Source organism: Anser anser, assembly GCF_964211835.1.
Source record: "Anser anser genome assembly, chromosome: 5".
Classification (NCBI taxonomy): Eukaryota; Metazoa; Chordata; class Aves; order Anseriformes; family Anatidae; genus Anser; species Anser anser.
This window is the reverse complement of record NC_139725.1, coordinates 67,233,967-67,252,360: the sequence shown is the minus strand read 5'-3', so window position 1 is coordinate 67,252,360 and position 18,394 is coordinate 67,233,967. Positions and strand designations below refer to the sequence as shown.

The 18,394-nt window shown below is 50.2% G+C and overlaps 1 long non-coding RNA gene across 1 annotated transcript; it reads right to left on the bottom strand.

Moving 5' to 3' along the window:
* Positions 1-1,091: 1,091 nt before the first annotated feature.
* LOC310900343 lies at positions 1,092-4,584 on the bottom strand. Its single transcript, XR_014585080.1, has 3 exons — positions 4,390-4,584; positions 1,224-1,358; positions 1,092-1,140 (listed from the first exon to the last, which is right to left on the bottom strand). It is a non-coding gene; the product is annotated as an uncharacterized lncRNA (long non-coding RNA).
* Positions 4,585-18,394: the final 13,810 nt, after the last annotated feature.

The window sequence follows — 18,394 nt, the reverse complement described above, 5'->3', positions numbered from 1 at the left end:
ATCTGGTTTAGCTCAACAGCATGCAGACTGCAGACAAGAGAACTGGGGTGATTCTAGAAGCAACAATACCCATGCTTTTGCTGCAGCTTTGAATATTGAAAGGACAATATGACCAAGCAAGTAACTGAAATTTTTCCAGCTAGAATTAGCTCAAACCTTTATTTATATAGAAAGAAAAATCTGGGAGCATAACAGATCACACGCCAAAACAAAAATAAATTCCATATAATAACATCACTTGCAGGAAAAATCACGTACTTGAGTAGGCTATCTGAAAACCAAAAGGCTATGCTGATGGGTCAAAACACACTACAGGACAACGGAGCCTGGCCCTCTGCTGTACCAACTTAAAACTCATCCCTACACTCACCAAGGTGCAACCCCAGCCCAAACACAGACACACTATTTCAGCCTCAACACAGTTTTGGGAACTGCTGGAAAGCAGGCTTCATCCTCAGCGAGGCGTGCTCAGGCTCCACGGCATGGGGCTTCAGGCACCGCTCCACCTACTGAAGACGACCACCATCATCAGGAGCTGCCACGCCAGACCACCTTTTTCCTCTGCAACACCTTTCTCAGGAAACAAACAGCATTCCAGTGACCTGCTTTGCTCCTATTCCAAAGACTATCACAGCCCACCTTGCCTGTGGCACCTGATAAGCAGAACAGAAAGCAACCACAGCAATAAAAGCCACTGCACCCTCAAGACAGTTACTCTCATCCCCTCCTTTACCTCAGCCGCTTACCTACCCCACATGGCAGATGCTTCCACCCGTTCTCTGAAGCCACCTAGAGCACCTCCAAAAGAGGAACTGGAATTTTACTCTATTTGATATAGTTAAAAAAACTGCAGCGACAACCGCACCCGAAAAATAACACCTACCTCTGTTCATCACTCACCAGAGTCACTCCAGAGGTAGCTCGCGTCGTGACGTCCTGTACTGCACACTGCGTTTCAGCCTGAACAAAGGAAAACACAGTCAGAAGACAAACATTCAGCTGACAGCATTAGCACCCATCCCTCAACAACAGAAGTCACCCCATATTTAATGTTTTCGTTTCAAAACAGCAGTCCACTTGCCTCTGTACCTGCAAGTTAGATCCAAGCTCGAAAGGAACAGCCACCATCACCCATGCCACCTGGGAACACAGAAGGACAAAATGACCACTGTGCTTGCAAGCGACCACCTGCCACATTGCTCCTCTGTCCCAAACAGCCTCACCTCAGACCCTCAGAGGGAAACACCTGAATGTCTTCCCTTCGCTTCAGATAAGGGATCACCAGGCTGATAAAACTCCCACCTTCCCTCACTGCTCCGTGACACGGGGATTTCCCTGTCCAAGACTTCATGAAGGCCCTGCAGAGACAAGAGAAAAGCACACCCTGAGGCACCTCACAGCCACAGCGTACCTGCTGCAATACCTCTCTCTTCCCAGCTCCTTTACTTCAGCTGCTCACCAGCTCGAGCTGAGATTCTTCGCTCACAGCGCCGCGGCAAACTCTGCCCGGGCCACACAACACACACTGCACAAGCTACGTTGTTTAAGACACACGAGCTGGAACGTTCCTGCCCAACAATCAGTGGCATCGCACAGGAAGGATGCTGCACGCTCCTAGAAACCAAACCTACCAGTCCTGAACAGCTCCCCTGCCAGACAATTCCCCACCTCCTCCTGCCAACAACGCTCAGCACACACACTATTTGGCTCTCAAAAGAAAAAAAAAAAAGTAATAACATACACACACAAAAAACACAACTGAGCTCCACAAATGCCAAAAAGCCATGCACACACAGTAGCCCCAGCAGGGCTAATCACAGACTTACCCTTTACAGATGAAAAAGGTAACTCTGATACGACCCTGCTCAGTCTCTTGGTAATACTGCGCCTACGTGGTCAAGCCTCTTGTAGTGTGTAATCAAGCTCTTTTTAGTCCTCTGGAGAGTTACACAAGTGCCTTCATACGTCTAGAGATTCAAATATAACCCAAAAACACAAGTGGATCCCACCATCCCAAAAACAAGTGAGCCAGCAACCTCTGCTAAATATCCCTCTAGTAAGTGATTTCCAAGCACTTAAAATCTAGAAATCCATAGACACCAACCTGCCCAAAGAACCCTGCAACTGACTGAAAAACAAAGCACTTACCCCAAAGAGCAGCCCAGGCACAATGAACTCCCTAATGGCATACCTGGGGCTCATATACCATTTGGCCCCGCCCAGCACCCAAACCCAATCACCTGGGAAAGGGGAGGGGCAAAGCACAAGAAAGTAGAAAGAGAGCAGGAGCAACAGCTGTGGTGGTTTGTTTCTTGTTTCTGTTTACTGTGTTTTGTTTTTTTTAAATCTGGTTTAGCTCAATAGCATGCAGACTGCAGACAAGAGAACTGGGGTGATTCTAGAAGCAACAATACCCGTGCTTTTGCTGCAGCTTTGAATATTGAAAGGACAATACGACCAAGCAACTGAATTTTTTTCAGCTGGAATTAGCTCAAACCTTTCTTTACAAAGAAAGAAAAATCTGGGAGCATAACAGATCACACGCCAAAACAACAAAAAAAAACAATTCCATGTAATAACATCACTTGCAGGAAAAATCACGTACTTGAGTAGGCTATCTGAAAACCAAAAGGCTATGCTGATGGGTCAAAACACACTACAGGACAATGGAGCCTGGCCCTCTGCTGCACCAACTTAAAACTCATCCCTACACTCACCAAGGTGCAACCCCAACCCAAACACAGACACACCATTTCAGCCTCAACACAGTTTTGGGAACTGCTGGAAAGCAGGCTTCATCCTCAGCGAGGCGTGCTCAGGCTCCACGGCATGGGGCTTCAGGCACCGCTTCACCTACTGAAGACGACCACCATCATCAGGAGCTGCCACGCCAGACCACCTTTTTCCTCTGCAACACCTTTCTCAGGAACCAAACAGCATTCCAGTGACCTGCTTTGCTCCTATTCTAAAGACTATCACAGCCCACCTTGCCTGTGGCACCTGATAAGCAGAACAGAAAGCAACCACAGCAATAAAAGCCACTGCACCCTCAGGACAGTTACTCTCATCCCCTCCTTTACCTCAGCTGCTTACCTATCCCACGTGGTAGATGCTTCCACCTGTTCTCTGAAGCCACCTAGAGCACCTCTAAAAGAGAAACTGGAATTTTACTCTATTGGATGTAGTTAAAAAAACTGCAGCGACAACCAGCCTGCGACAACTGCAGCGACAAACAGCCTCACCTCAGACCCTCAGAGGGAAACACCTGAACATCTTCCCCTGTGGTGGTTTTACAGGGGTAGGCGACCGAGCTCCACCAAAACCGCTCTCTCCCTCTCCCTCCTCAAAGAAGGACAGGGAGAAAATACAAGGAAAAAGGGCTCAAGGGTTGAGATAAGGATGAGGAGATTACACAGTAAATATCGTGATAAGCAAAACACACTCAGCATAGAAAGACAGAAAAATTTATTGCTTATTACTACGCAATGTAGAGAAGCGAGAAACAAACGAAAGCAACCAAAAGCACCTTCCCCCCCAGCCACCCTCTTCCACCTTCTCCCCCCCAGCGGTGCAGGTGATCGGTGTTTATGGTCAGTCTATAGCGCTTCTTTGCCGCCACTCCTCCTCGGACGCCCTCATCCCCTGTGCTGTGGGGTTCCTCCCACAGGATGCAGTCCTTGGTCAACTGATCTGGCATGGCCTTCCCACAGGCAGCAGCTCTTCCAGAACTGTTCCAGATGTAGGTCCATACCACGGGGTCCATCCCTCAGGAGCAAACTGCTCCAACCTGGGTCCCCCACGGGCAGCAGCTCCTGCCAGCTCACCTGCTCCTGCGTGGTCTCCTCTCCACGGTCTACAGGTCCGGCCCGGAATCTGCTCCGGCAAGGGTCTTCCACAGGCCGCAGCCTCCATCAGTGCAGGTCCACCTGCTCCACCGTGGCCTCCTCCACCAGCTGCAGCATGGAACCCTGCTCCACCGTGGTACTCCGTGGGCTGCAGGGGGACAGCCTGCTTCACCATGGTCCTCGCCACAGGCCGCAGAGGACTTCTGCTCCGGCACCTGGAGTACCTCTCCCCCTCCTTCTTCACTGACCTTGGCGCCTGCAAGGCTGTTCCTCACTCCTCTTGCTCTCCCAGCTGCTGCATGGCACAGCGTCTTTGTTTTTGTTTTTTTTTTTTCCTGTCTTAAACACGCTCTCACAGACGCGCAAACAACATCACTTATTGGCTCCGCTCAGCAGCGGGGCCATTACCTAACATGGGGCAGCTTCTAGATTCTTCGCACAGAAGCCACCCCTAGAGCCCCCTGCTACCAAAACAAGACTGCACCAAGCACCTGCAGGGACGAGAGAAAAGCACCCCCTGAGGCACCTCACAGCCACAGCGTACCTGCTGCAATACCTCTCTTCCCAGTTGCTTTACTTCAGCTGCTCGTTAGCTCGATCTAAGATAAATGTGCCCGGGCGGCGCCGCGCCAAAATGTGCCCGGGCGGCGCCGCGCCAAAATGTGCCCGGGCGGCGCCGCGCCAAAATGTGCCCGGGCGGCGCCGCGCCAAAATGTGCCCGGGCGGCGCCGCGCCAAAATGTGCCCGGGCGGCGCCGCGCCAAAATGTGCCCGGGCGGCGCCGCGCCAAAATGTGCCCGGGCGGCGCCGCGCCAAAATGTGCCCGGGCGGCGCCGCGCCAAAATGTGCCCGGGCGGCGCCGCGCCAAAATGTGCCCGGGCGGCGCCGCGCCAAAATGTGCCCGGGCGGCGCCGCGCCAAAATGTGCCCGGGCGGCGCCGCGCCAAAATGTGCCCGGGCGGCGCCGATCACAGACCTACCCTTCACAGATGAAAAAGGTAACTCTGATACGACCCTGCTCAGTCTCTTGATAATACTGCGCCTACGTGGTCAAGCCTCTTGTAGTGTGTAATCAAGCTCTTTTTAGTCCTCTGGAGAGTTACACAAGTGGCTTCATACGTCTAGAGATTCAAATATAACCCAAAAACACAAGTGGATCCCACCATCCCAAAAACAAGTGAGCCAGCAACCTCTGCTAAATATCCCTCTAGTAAGTGATTTCCAAGCACTTAAAATCTAGAAAACCATAGACTCCAACCTGCCCAAAGAACCCTGCAACTGACTGAAGGAAAGCAAAGCACTTACCCCAAAGAGCAGCCCAGGCACAATGAACTCTCTAATGGCATACCTGGGGCTCATATACCATTTGGCCCTGCCCAGCACCCAAACCCAATCACCTGGGAAAGGGGAGGTGGCAAGCACAAGAAAGTAGAAAGAGCACAAGCAGCACAGCAGCTGTGGGGTTTTTTGATGTTTTTTTTTGGTTTTGTGTTTTGTTTGTTTGTTTTTTGTTTTTCTTTTGTTTTTTCTTTAATCTGGTTTAGCTCAACAGCATGCAGACTGCAGACAAGAGAACTGGGGTGATTCTAGAAGCAACAATACCCATGCTTTTGCTGCAGCTTTGAATATTGAAAGGACAATATGACCAAGCAAGTAACTGAAATTTTTCCAGCTAGAATTAGCTCAAACCTTTATTTATATAGAAAGAAAAATCTGGGAGCATAACAGATCACACGCCAAAACAAAAATAAATTCCATATAATAACATCACTTGCAGGAAAAATCACGTACTTGAGTAGGCTATCTGAAAACCAAAAGGCTATGCTGATGGGTCAAAACACACTACAGGACAACGGAGCCTGGCCCTCTGCTGTACCAACTTAAAACTCATCCCTACACTCACCAAGGTGCAACCCCAGCCCAAACACAGACACACCATTTCAGCCTCAACACAGTTTTGGGAACTGCTGGAAAGCAGGCTTCATCCTCAGCGAGGCGTGCTCAGGCTCCACGGCATGGGGCTTCAGGCACCGCTCCACCTACTGAAGACGACCACCATCATCAGGAGCTGCCACGCCAGACCACCTTTTTCCTCTGCAACACCTTTCTCAGGAAACAAACAGCATTCCAGTGACCTGCTTTGCTCCTATTCCAAAGACTATCACAGCCCACCTTGCCTGTGGCACCTGATAAGCAGAACAGAAAGCAACCACAGCAATAAAAGCCACTGCACCCTCAAGACAGTTACTCTCATCCCCTCCTTTACCTCAGCCGCTTACCTACCCCACACGGCAGATGCTTCCACCCGTTCTCTGAAGCCACCTAGAGCACCTCCAAAAGAGGAACTGGAATTTTACTCTATTTGATATAGTTAAAAAAACTGCAGCGACAACCGCACCCGAAAAATAACACCTACCTCTGTTCATCACTCACCAGAGTCACTCCAGAGGTAGCTCGCGTCGTGACGTCCTGTACTGCACACTGCGTTTCAGCCTGAACAAAGGAAAACACAGTCAGAAGACAAACATTCAGCTGACAGCATTAGCACCCATCCCTCAACAACAGAAGTCACCCCATATTTAATGTTTTCGTTTCAAAACAGCAGTCCACTTGCCTCTGTACCTGCAAGTTAGATCCAAGCTCGAAAGGAACGGCCACCATCACCCATGCCACCTGGGAACACAGAAGGACAAAATGACCACTGTGCTTGCAAGCGACCACCTGCCACATTGCTCCTCTGTCCCAAACAGCCTCACCTCAGACCCTCAGAGGGAAACACCTGAATGTCTTCCCTTCGCTTCAGATAAGGGATCACCAGGCTGATAAAACTCCCACCTTCCCTCACTGCTCCGTGACACGGGGATTTCCCTGTCCAAGACTTCATGAAGGCCCTGCAGAGACAAGAGAAAAGCACACCCTGAGGCACCTCACAGCCACAGCGTACCTGCTGCAATACCTCTCTCTTCCCAGCTCCTTTACTTCAGCTGCTCACCAGCTCGAGCTGAGATTCTTCGCTCACAGCGCCGCGGCAAACTCTGCCCGGGCCACACAACACACACTGCACAAGCTACGTTGTTTAAGACACACGAGCTGGAACGTTCCTGCCCAACAATCAGTGGCATCGCACAGGAAGGATGCTGCACGCTCCTAGAAACCAAACCTACCAGTCCTGAACAGCTCCCCTGCCAGACAATTCCCCACCTCCTCCTGCCAACAACGCTCAGCACACACACTATTTGGCTCTCAAAAGAAAAAAAAAAAAAAGTAATAACATACACACACAAAAAACACAACTGAGCTCCACAAATGCCAAAAAGCCATGCACACACAGTAGCCCCAGCAGGGCTAATCACAGACTTACCCTTTACAGATGAAAAAGGTAACTCTGATACGACCCTGCTCAGTCTCTTGGTAATACTGCGCCTACGTGGTCAAGCCTCTTGTAGTGTGTAATCAAGCTCTTTTTAGTCCTCTGGAGAGTTACACAAGTGGCTTCATACGTCTAGAGATTCAAATATAACCCAAAAACACAAGTGGATCCCACCATCCCAAAAACAAGTGAGCCAGCAACCTCTGCTAAATATCCCTCTAGTAAGTGATTTCCAAGCACTTAAAATCTAGAAATCCATAGACACCAACCTGCCCAAAGAACCCTGCAACTGACTGAAAAACAAAGCACTTACCCCAAAGAGCAGCCCAGGCACAATGAACTCCCTAATGGCATACCTGGGGCTCATATACCATTTGGCCCCGCCCAGCACCCAAACCCAATCACCTGGGAAAGGGGAGGGGCAAAGCACAAGAAAGTAGAAAGAGAGCAGGAGCAACAGCTGTGGTGGTTTGTTTCTTGTTTCTGTTTACTGTGTTTTGTTTTTTTTTAAATCTGGTTTAGCTCAATAGCATGCAGACTGCAGACAAGAGAACTGGGGTGATTCTAGAAGCAACAATACCCGTGCTTTTGCTGCAGCTTTGAATATTGAAAGGACAATACGACCAAGCAACTGAATTTTTTTCAGCTGGAATTAGCTCAAACCTTTCTTTACAAAGAAAGAAAAATCTGGGAGCATAACAGATCACACGCCAAAACAACAAAAAAAAATCAATTCCATGTAATAACATCACTTGCAGGAAAAATCACGTACTTGAGTAGGCTATCTGAAAACCAAAAGGCTATGCTGATGGGTCAAAACACACTACAGGACAATGGAGCCTGGCCCTCTGCTGCACCAACTTAAAACTCATCCCTACACTCACCAAGGTGCAACCCCAACCCAAACACAGACACACCATTTCAGCCTCAACACAGTTTTGGGAACTGCTGGAAAGCAGGCTTCATCCTCAGCGAGGCGTGCTCAGGCTCCACGGCATGGGGCTTCAGGCACCGCTTCACCTACTGAAGACGACCACCATCATCAGGAGCTGCCACGCCAGACCACCTTTTTCCTCTGCAACACCTTTCTCAGGAACCAAACAGCATTCCAGTGACCTGCTTTGCTCCTATTCTAAAGACTATCACAGCCCACCTTGCCTGTGGCACCTGATAAGCAGAACAGAAAGCAACCACAGCAATAAAAGCCACTGCACCCTCAGGACAGTTACTCTCATCCCCTCCTTTACCTCAGCTGCTTACCTATCCCACGTGGTAGATGCTTCCACCTGTTCTCTGAAGCCACCTAGAGCACCTCTAAAAGAGAAACTGGAATTTTACTCTATTGGATGTAGTTAAAAAAACTGCAGCGACAACCAGCCTGCGACAACTGCAGCGACAAACAGCCTCACCTCAGACCCTCAGAGGGAAACACCTGAACATCTTCCCCTGTGGTGGTTTTACAGGGGTAGGCGACCGAGCTCCACCAAAACCGCTCTCTCCCTCTCCCTCCTCAAAGAAGGACAGGGAGAAAATACAAGGAAAAAGGGCTCAAGGGTTGAGATAAGGATGAGGAGATTACACAGTAAATATCGTGATAAGCAAAACACACTCAGCATAGAAAGACAGAAAGATTTATTGCTTATTACTACGCAATGTAGAGAAGCGAGAAACAAACGAAAGCAACCAAAAGCACCTTCCCCCCCAGCCACCCTCTTCCACCTTCTCCCCCCCAGCGGTGCAGGTGATCGGTGTTTATGGTCAGTCTATAGCGCTTCTTTGCCGCCACTCCTCCTCGGACGCCCTCATCCCCTGTGCTGTGGGGTTCCTCCCACAGGATGCAGTCCTTGGTCAACTGATCTGGCATGGCCTTCCCACAGGCAGCAGCTCTTCCAGAACTGTTCCAGATGTAGGTCCATACCACGGGGTCCATCCCTCAGGAGCAAACTGCTCCAACCTGGGTCCCCCACGGGCAGCAGCTCCTGCCAGCTCACCTGCTCCTGCGTGGTCTCCTCTCCACGGTCTACAGGTCCGGCCCGGAATCTGCTCCGGCAAGGGTCTTCCACAGGCCGCAGCCTCCATCAGTGCAGGTCCACCTGCTCCACCGTGGCCTCCTCCACCAGCTGCAGCATGGAACCCTGCTCCACCGTGGTACTCCGTGGGCTGCAGGGGGACAGCCTGCTTCACCATGGTCCTCGCCACAGGCCGCAGGGGACTTCTGCTCCGGCACCTGGAGTACCTCTCCCCCTCCTTCTTCACTGACCTTGGCGCCTGCAAGGCTGTTCCTCACTCCTCTTGCTCTCCCAGCTGCTGCATGGCACAGCGTCTTTGGTTTTGTTTTTTTTTTTTCCTGTCTTAAACACGCTCTCACAGACGCGCAAACAACATCACTTATTGGCTCCGCTCAGCAGCGGGGCCATTACCTAACATGGGGCAGCTTCTAGATTCTTCGCACAGAAGCCACCCCTAGAGCCCCCTGCTACCAAAACAAGACTGCACCAAGCACCTGCAGGGACGAGAGAAAAGCACCCCCTGAGGCACCTCACAGCCACAGCGTACCTGCTGCAATACCTCTCTTCCCAGTTGCTTTACTTCAGCTGCTCGTTAGCTCGATCTAAGATAAATGTGCCCGGGCGGCGCCGCGCCAAAATGTGCCCGGGCGGCGCCGCGCCAAAATGTGCCCGGGCGGCGCCGCGCCAAAATGTGCCCGGGCGGCGCCGCGCCAAAATGTGCCCGGGCGGCGCCGCGCCAAAATGTGCCCGGGCGGCGCCGCGCCAAAATGTGCCCGGGCGGCGCCGCGCCAAAATGTGCCCGGGCGGCGCCGCGCCAAAATGTGCCCGGGCGGCGCCGCGCCAAAATGTGCCCGGGCGGCGCCGCGCCAAAATGTGCCCGGGCGGCGCCGCGCCAAAATGTGCCCGGGCGGCGCCGCGCCAAAATGTGCCCGGGCGGCGCCGCGCCAAAATGTGCCCGGGCGGCGCCGCGCCAAAATGTGCCCGGGCGGCGCCGCGCCAAAATGTGCCCGGGCAGCGCCGATCACAGACCTACCCTTCACAGATGAAAAAGGTAACTCTGATACGACCCTGCTCAGTCTCTTGGTAATACTGCGCCTACGTGGTCAAGCCTCTTGTAGTGTGTAATCAAGCTCTTTTTAGTCCTCTGGAGAGTTACACAAGTGGCTTCATACGTCTAGAGATTCAAATATAACCCAAAAACACAAGTGGATCCCACCATCCCAAAAACAAGTGAGCCAGCAACCTCTGCTAAATATCCCTCTAGTAAGTGATTTCCAAGCACTTAAAATCTAGAAAACCATAGACTCCAACCTGCCCAAAGAACCCTGCAACTGACTGAAGGAAAGCAAAGCACTTACCCCAAAGAGCAGCCCAGGCACAATGAACTCTCTAATGGCATACCTAGGGCTCATATACCATTTGGCCCTGCCCAGCACCCAAACCCAATCACCTGGGAAAGGGGAGGTGGCAAGCACAAGAAAGTAGAAAGAGCACAAGCAGCACAGCAGCTGTGGGGTTTTTTGATGTTTTTTTTGGTTTTGTGTTTTGTTTGTTTGTTTTTTGTTTTTCTTTTGTTTTTTCTTTAATCTGGTTTAGCTCAACAGCATGCAGACTGCAGACAAGAGAACTGGGGTGATTCTAGAAGCAACAATACCCATGCTTTTGCTGCAGCTTTGAATATTGAAAGGACAATATGACCAAGCAAGTAACTGAAATTTTTCCAGCTAGAATTAGCTCAAACCTTTATTTATATAGAAAGAAAAATCTGGGAGCATAACAGATCACACGCCAAAACAAAAATAAATTCCATATAATAACATCACTTGCAGGAAAAATCACGTACTTGAGTAGGCTATCTGAAAACCAAAAGGCTATGCTGATGGGTCAAAACACACTACAGGACAACGGAGCCTGGCCCTCTGCTGTACCAACTTAAAACTCATCCCTACACTCACCAAGGTGCAACCCCAGCCCAAACACAGACACACTATTTCAGCCTCAACACAGTTTTGGGAACTGCTGGAAAGCAGGCTTCATCCTCAGCGAGGCGTGCTCAGGCTCCACGGCATGGGGCTTCAGGCACCGCTCCACCTACTGAAGACGACCACCATCATCAGGAGCTGCCACGCCAGACCACCTTTTTCCTCTGCAACACCTTTCTCAGGAAACAAACAGCATTCCAGTGACCTGCTTTGCTCCTATTCCAAAGACTATCACAGCCCACCTTGCCTGTGGCACCTGATAAGCAGAACAGAAAGCAACCACAGCAATAAAAGCCACTGCACCCTCAAGACAGTTACTCTCATCCCCTCCTTTACCTCAGCCGCTTACCTACCCCACATGGCAGATGCTTCCACCCGTTCTCTGAAGCCACCTAGAGCACCTCCAAAAGAGGAACTGGAATTTTACTCTATTTGATATAGTTAAAAAAACTGCAGCGACAACCGCACCCGAAAAATAACACCTACCTCTGTTCATCACTCACCAGAGTCACTCCAGAGGTAGCTCGCGTCGTGACGTCCTGTACTGCACACTGCGTTTCAGCCTGAACAAAGGAAAACACAGTCAGAAGACAAACATTCAGCTGACAGCATTAGCACCCATCCCTCAACAACAGAAGTCACCCCATATTTAATGTTTTCGTTTCAAAACAGCAGTCCACTTGCCTCTGTACCTGCAAGTTAGATCCAAGCTCGAAAGGAACGGCCACCATCACCCATGCCACCTGGGAACACAGAAGGACAAAATGACCACTGTGCTTGCAAGCGACCACCTGCCACATTGCTCCTCTGTCCCAAACAGCCTCACCTCAGACCCTCAGAGGGAAACACCTGAATGTCTTCCCTTCGCTTCAGATAAGGGATCACCAGGCTGATAAAACTCCCACCTTCCCTCACTGCTCCGTGACACGGGGATTTCCCTGTCCAAGACTTCATGAAGGCCCTGCAGAGACAAGAGAAAAGCACACCCTGAGGCACCTCACAGCCACAGCGTACCTGCTGCAATACCTCTCTCTTCCCAGCTCCTTTACTTCAGCTGCTCACCAGCTCGAGCTGAGATTCTTCGCTCACAGCGCCGCGGCAAACTCTGCCCGGGCCACACAACACACACTGCACAAGCTACGTTGTTTAAGACACACGAGCTGGAACGTTCCTGCCCAACAATCAGTGGCATCGCACAGGAAGGATGCTGCACGCTCCTAGAAACCAAACCTACCAGTCCTGAACAGCTCCCTTGCCAGACAATTCCCCACCTCCTCCTGCCAACAACGCTCAGCACACACACTATTTGGCTCTCAAAAGAAAAAAAAAAAAGTAATAACATACACACACAAAAAACACAACTGAGCTCCACAAATGCCAAAAAGCCATGCACACACAGTAGCCCCAGCAGGGCTAATTACAGACTTACCCTTTACAGATGAAAAAGGTAACTCTGATACGACCCTGCTCAGTCTCTTGGTAATACTGCGCCTACGTGGTCAAGCCTCTTGTAGTGTGTAATCAAGCTCTTTTTAGTCCTCTGGAGAGTTACACAAGTGGCTTCATACGTCTAGAGATTCAAATATAACCCAAAAACACAAGTGGATCCCACCATCCCAAAAACAAGTGAGCCAGCAACCTCTGCTAAATATCCCTCTAGTAAGTGATTTCCAAGCACTTAAAATCTAGAAATCCATAGACACCAACCTGCCCAAAGAACCCTGCAACTGACTGAAAAACAAAGCACTTACCCCAAAGAGCAGCCCAGGCACAATGAACTCCCTAATGGCATACCTGGGGCTCATATACCATTTGGCCCCGCCCAGCACCCAAACCCAATCACCTGGGAAAGGGGAGGGGCAAAGCACAAGAAAGTAGAAAGAGAGCAGGAGCAACAGCTGTGGTGGTTTGTTTCTTGTTTCTCTTTACTGTGTTTTGTTTTTTTTAAATCTGGTTTAGCTCAATAGCATGCAGACTGCAGACAAGAGAACTGGGGTGATTCTAGAAGCAACAATACCCGTGCTTTTGCTGCAGCTTTGAATATTGAAAGGACAATACGACCAAGCAACTGAATTTTTTTCAGCTGGAATTAGCTCAAACCTTTCTTTACAAAGAAAGAAAAATCTGGGAGCATAACAGATCACACGCCAAAACAACAAAAAAAACCAATTCCATGTAATAACATCACTTGCAGGAAAAATCACGTACTTGAGTAGGCTATCTGAAAACCAAAAGGCTATGCTGATGGGTCAAAACACACTACAGGACAATGGAGCCTGGCCCTCTGCTGCACCAACTTAAAACTCATCCCTACACTCACCAAGGTGCAACCCCAACCCAAACACAGACACACCATTTCAGCCTCAACACAGTTTTGGGAACTGCTGGAAAGCAGGCTTCATCCTCAGCGAGGCGTGCTCAGGCTCCACGGCATGGGGCTTCAGGCACCGCTTCACCTACTGAAGACGACCACCATCATCAGGAGCTGCCACGCCAGACCACCTTTTTCCTCTGCAACACCTTTCTCAGGAACCAAACAGCATTCCAGTGACCTGCTTTGCTCCTATTCTAAAGACTATCACAGCCCACCTTGCCTGTGGCACCTGATAAGCAGAACAGAAAGCAACCACAGCAATAAAAGCCACTGCACCCTCAGGACAGTTACTCTCATCCCCTCCTTTACCTCAGCTGCTTACCTATCCCACGTGGTAGATGCTTCCACCTGTTCTCTGAAGCCACCTAGAGCACCTCTAAAAGAGAAACTGGAATTTTACTCTATTGGATGTAGTTAAAAAAACTGCAGCGACAACCAGCCTGCGACAACTGCAGCGACAAACAGCCTCACCTCAGACCCTCAGAGGGAAACACCTGAACATCTTCCCCTGTGGTGGTTTTACAGGGGTAGGCGACCGAGCTCCACCAAAACCGCTCTCTCCCTCTCCCTCCTCAAAGAAGGACAGGGAGAAAATACAAGGAAAAAGGGCTCAAGGGTTGAGATAAGGATGAGGAGATTACACAGTAAATATCGTGATAAGCAAAACACACTCAGCATAGAAAGACAGAAAGATTTATTGCTTATTACTACGCAATGTAGAGAAGCGAGAAACAAACGAAAGCAACCAAAAGCACCTTCCCCCCCAGCCACCCTCTTCCACCTTCTCCCCCCCAGCGGTGCAGGTGATTGGTGTTTATGGTCAGTCTATAGCGCTTCTTTGCCGCCACTCCTCCTCGGACGCCCTCATCCCCTGTGCTGTGGGGTTCCTCCCACAGGATGCAGTCCTTGGTCAACTGATCTGGCATGGCCTTCCCACAGGCAGCAGCTCTTCCAGAACTGTTCCAGATGTAGGTCCATACCACGGGGTCCATCCCTCAGGAGCAAACTGCTCCAACCTGGGTCCCCCACGGGCAGCAGCTCCTGCCAGCTCACCTGCTCCTGCGTGGTCTCCTCTCCACGGTCTACAGGTCCGGCCCGGAATCTGCTCCGGCAAGGGTCTTCCACAGGCCGCAGCCTCCATCAGTGCAGGTCCACCTGCTCCACCGTGGCCTCCTCCACCAGCTGCAGCATGGAACCCTGCTCCACCGTGGTACTCCGTGGGCTGCAGGGGGACAGCCTGCTTCACCATGGTCCTCGCCACAGGCCGCAGGGGACTTCTGCTCCGGCACCTGGAGTACCTCTCCCCCTCCTTCTTCACTGACCTTGGCGCCTGCAAGGCTGTTCCTCACTCCTCTTGCTCTCCCAGCTGCTGCATGGCACAGCGTCTTTGGTTTTTTGTTTTTTTTTTCCTGTCTTAAACACGCTCTCACAGACGCGCAAACAACATCACTTATTGGCTCCGCTCAGCAGTGGGGCCATTACCTAACATGGGGCAGCTTCTAGATTCTTCGCACAGAAGCCACCCCTAGAGCCCCCTGCTACCAAAACAAGACTGCACCAAGCACCTGCAGGGACGAGAGAAAAGCACCCCCTGAGGCACCTCACAGCCACAGCGTACCTGCTGCAATACCTCTCTTCCCAGTTGCTTTACTTCAGCTGCTCGTTAGCTCGATCTAAGATAAATGTGCCCGGGCGGCGCCGCGCCAAAATGTGCCCGGGCGGCGCCGATCACAGACCTACCCTTCACAGATGAAAAAGGTAACTCTGATACGACCCTGCTCAGTCTCTTGGTAATACTGCGCCTACGTGGTCAAGCCTCTTGTAGTGTGTAATCAAGCTCTTTTTAGTCCTCTGGAGAGTTACACAAGTGGCTTCATACGTCTAGAGATTCAAATATAACCCAAAAACACAAGTGGATCCCACCATCCCAAAAACAAGTGAGCCAGCAACCTCTGCTAAATATCCCTCTAGTAAGTGATTTCCAAGCACTTAAAATCTAGAAAACCATAGACTCCAACCTGCCCAAAGAACCCTGCAACTGACTTGAAGGAAAGCAAAGCACTTACCCCAAAGAGCAGCCCAGGCACAATGAACTCTCTAATGGCATACCTGGGGCTCATATACCATTTGGCCCTGCCCAGCACCCAAACCCAATCACCTGGGAAAGGGGAGGTGGCAAGCACAAGAAAGTAGAAAGAGCACAAGCAGCACAGCAGCTGTGGGGTTTTTTGATGTTTTTTTTTGGTTTTGTGTTTTGTTTGTTTGTTTTTTGTTTTTCTTTTGTTTTTTCTTTAATCTGGTTTAGCTCAACAGCATGCAGACTGCAGACAAGAGAACTGGGGTGATTCTAGAAGCAACAATACCCATGCTTTTGCTGCAGCTTTGAATATTGAAAGGACAATATGACCAAGCAAGTAACTGAAATTTTTCCAGCTAGAATTAGCTCAAACCTTTATTTATATAGAAAGAAAAATCTGGGAGCATAACAGATCACACGCCAAAACAAAAATAAATTCCATATAATAACATCACTTGCAGGAAAAATCACGTACTTGAGTAGGCTATCTGAAAACCAAAAGGCTATGCTGATGGGTCAAAACACACTACAGGACAACGGAGCCTGGCCCTCTGCTGTACCAACTTAAAACTCATCCCTACACTCACCAAGGTGCAACCCCAGCCCAAACACAGACACACTATTTCAGCCTCAACACAGTTTTGGGAACTGCTGGAAAGCAGGCTTCATCCTCAGCGAGGCGTGCTCAGGCTCCACGGCATGGGGCTTCAGGCACCGCTCCACCTACTGAAGACGACCACCATCATCAGGAGCTGCCACGCCAGACCACCTTTTTCCTCTGCAACACCTTTCTCAGGAAACAAACAGCATTCCAGTGACCTGCTTTGCTCCTATTCCAAAGACTATCACAGCCCACCTTGCCTGTGGCACCTGATAAGCAGAACAGAAAGCAACCACAGCAATAAAAGCCACTGCACCCTCAAGACAGTTACTCTCATCCCCTCCTTTACCTCAGCCGCTTACCTACCCCACATGGCAGATGCTTCCACCCGTTCTCTGAAGCCACCTAGAGCACCTCCAAAAGAGGAACTGGAATTTTACTCTATTTGATATAGTTAAAAAAACTGCAGCGACAACCGCACCCGAAAAATAACACCTACCTCTGTTCATCACTCACCAGAGTCACTCCAGAGGTAGCTCGCGTCGTGACGTCCTGTACTGCACACTGCGTTTCAGCCTGAACAAAGGAAAACACAGTCAGAAGACAAACATTCAGCTGACAGCATTAGCACCCATCCCTCAACAACAGAAGTCACCCCATATTTAATGTTTTCGTTTCAAAACAGCAGTCCACTTGCCTCTGTACCTGCAAGTTAGATCCAAGCTCGAAAGGAACGGCCACCATCACCCATGCCACCTGGGAACACAGAAGGACAAAATGACCACTGTGCTTGCAAGCGACCACCTGCCACATTGCTCCTCTGTCCCAAACAGCCTCACCTCAGACCCTCAGAGGGAAACACCTGAATGTCTTCCCTTCGCTTCAGATAAGGGATCACCAGGCTGATAAAACTCCCACCTTCCCTCACTGCTCCGTGACACGGGGATTTCCCTGTCCAAGACTTCATGAAGGCCCTGCAGAGACAAGAGAAAAGCACACCCTGAGGCACCTCACAGCCACAGCGTACCTGCTGCAATACCTCTCTCTTCCCAGCTCCTTTACTTCAGCTGCTCACCAGCTCGAGCTGAGATTCTTCGCTCACAGCGCCGCGGCAAACTCTGCCCGGGCCACACAACACACACTGCACAAGCTACGTTGTTTAAGACACACGAGCTGGAACGTTCCTGCCCAACAATCAGTGGCATCGCACAGGAAGGATGCTGCACGCTCCTAGAAACCAAACCTACCAGTCCTGAACAGCTCCCCTGCCAGACAATTCCCCACCTCCTCCTGCCAACAACGCTCAGCACACACACTATTTGGCTCTCAAAAGAAAAAAAAAAAAAAGTAATAACATACACACACAAAAAACACAACTGAGCTCCACAAATGCCAAAAAGCCATGCACACACAGTAGCCCCAGCAGGGCTAATCACAGACTTACCCTTTACAGATGAAAAAGGTAACTCTGATACGACCCTGCTCAGTCTCTTGGTAATACTGCGCCTACGTGGTCAAGCCTCTTGTAGTGTGTAATCAAGCTCTTTTTAGTCCTCTGGAGAGTTACACAAGTGGCTTCATACGTCTAGAGATTCAAATATAACCCAAAAACACAAGTGGATCCCACCATCCCAAAAACAAGTGAGCCAGCAACCTCTGCTAAATATCCCTCTAGTAAGTGATTTCCAAGCACTTAAAATCTAGAAATCCATAGACACCAACCTGCCCAAAGAACCCTGCAACTGACTGAAAAACAAAGCACTTACCCCAAAGAGCAGCCCAGGCACAATGAACTCCCTAATGGCATACCTGGGGCTCATATACCATTTGGCCCCGCCCAGCACCCAAACCCAATCACCTGGGAAAGGGGAGGGGCAAAGCACAAGAAAGTAGAAAGAGAGCAGGAGCAACAGCTGTGGTGGTTTGTTTCTTGTTTCTGTTTACTGTGTTTTGTTTTTTTTTAAATCTGGTTTAGCTCAATAGCATGCAGACTGCAGACAAGAGAACTGGGGTGATTCTAGAAGCAACAATACCCGTGCTTTTGCTGCAGCTTTGAATATTGAAAGGACAATACGACCAAGCAACTGAATTTTTTTCAGCTGGAATTAGCTCAAACCTTTCTTTACAAAGAAAGAAAA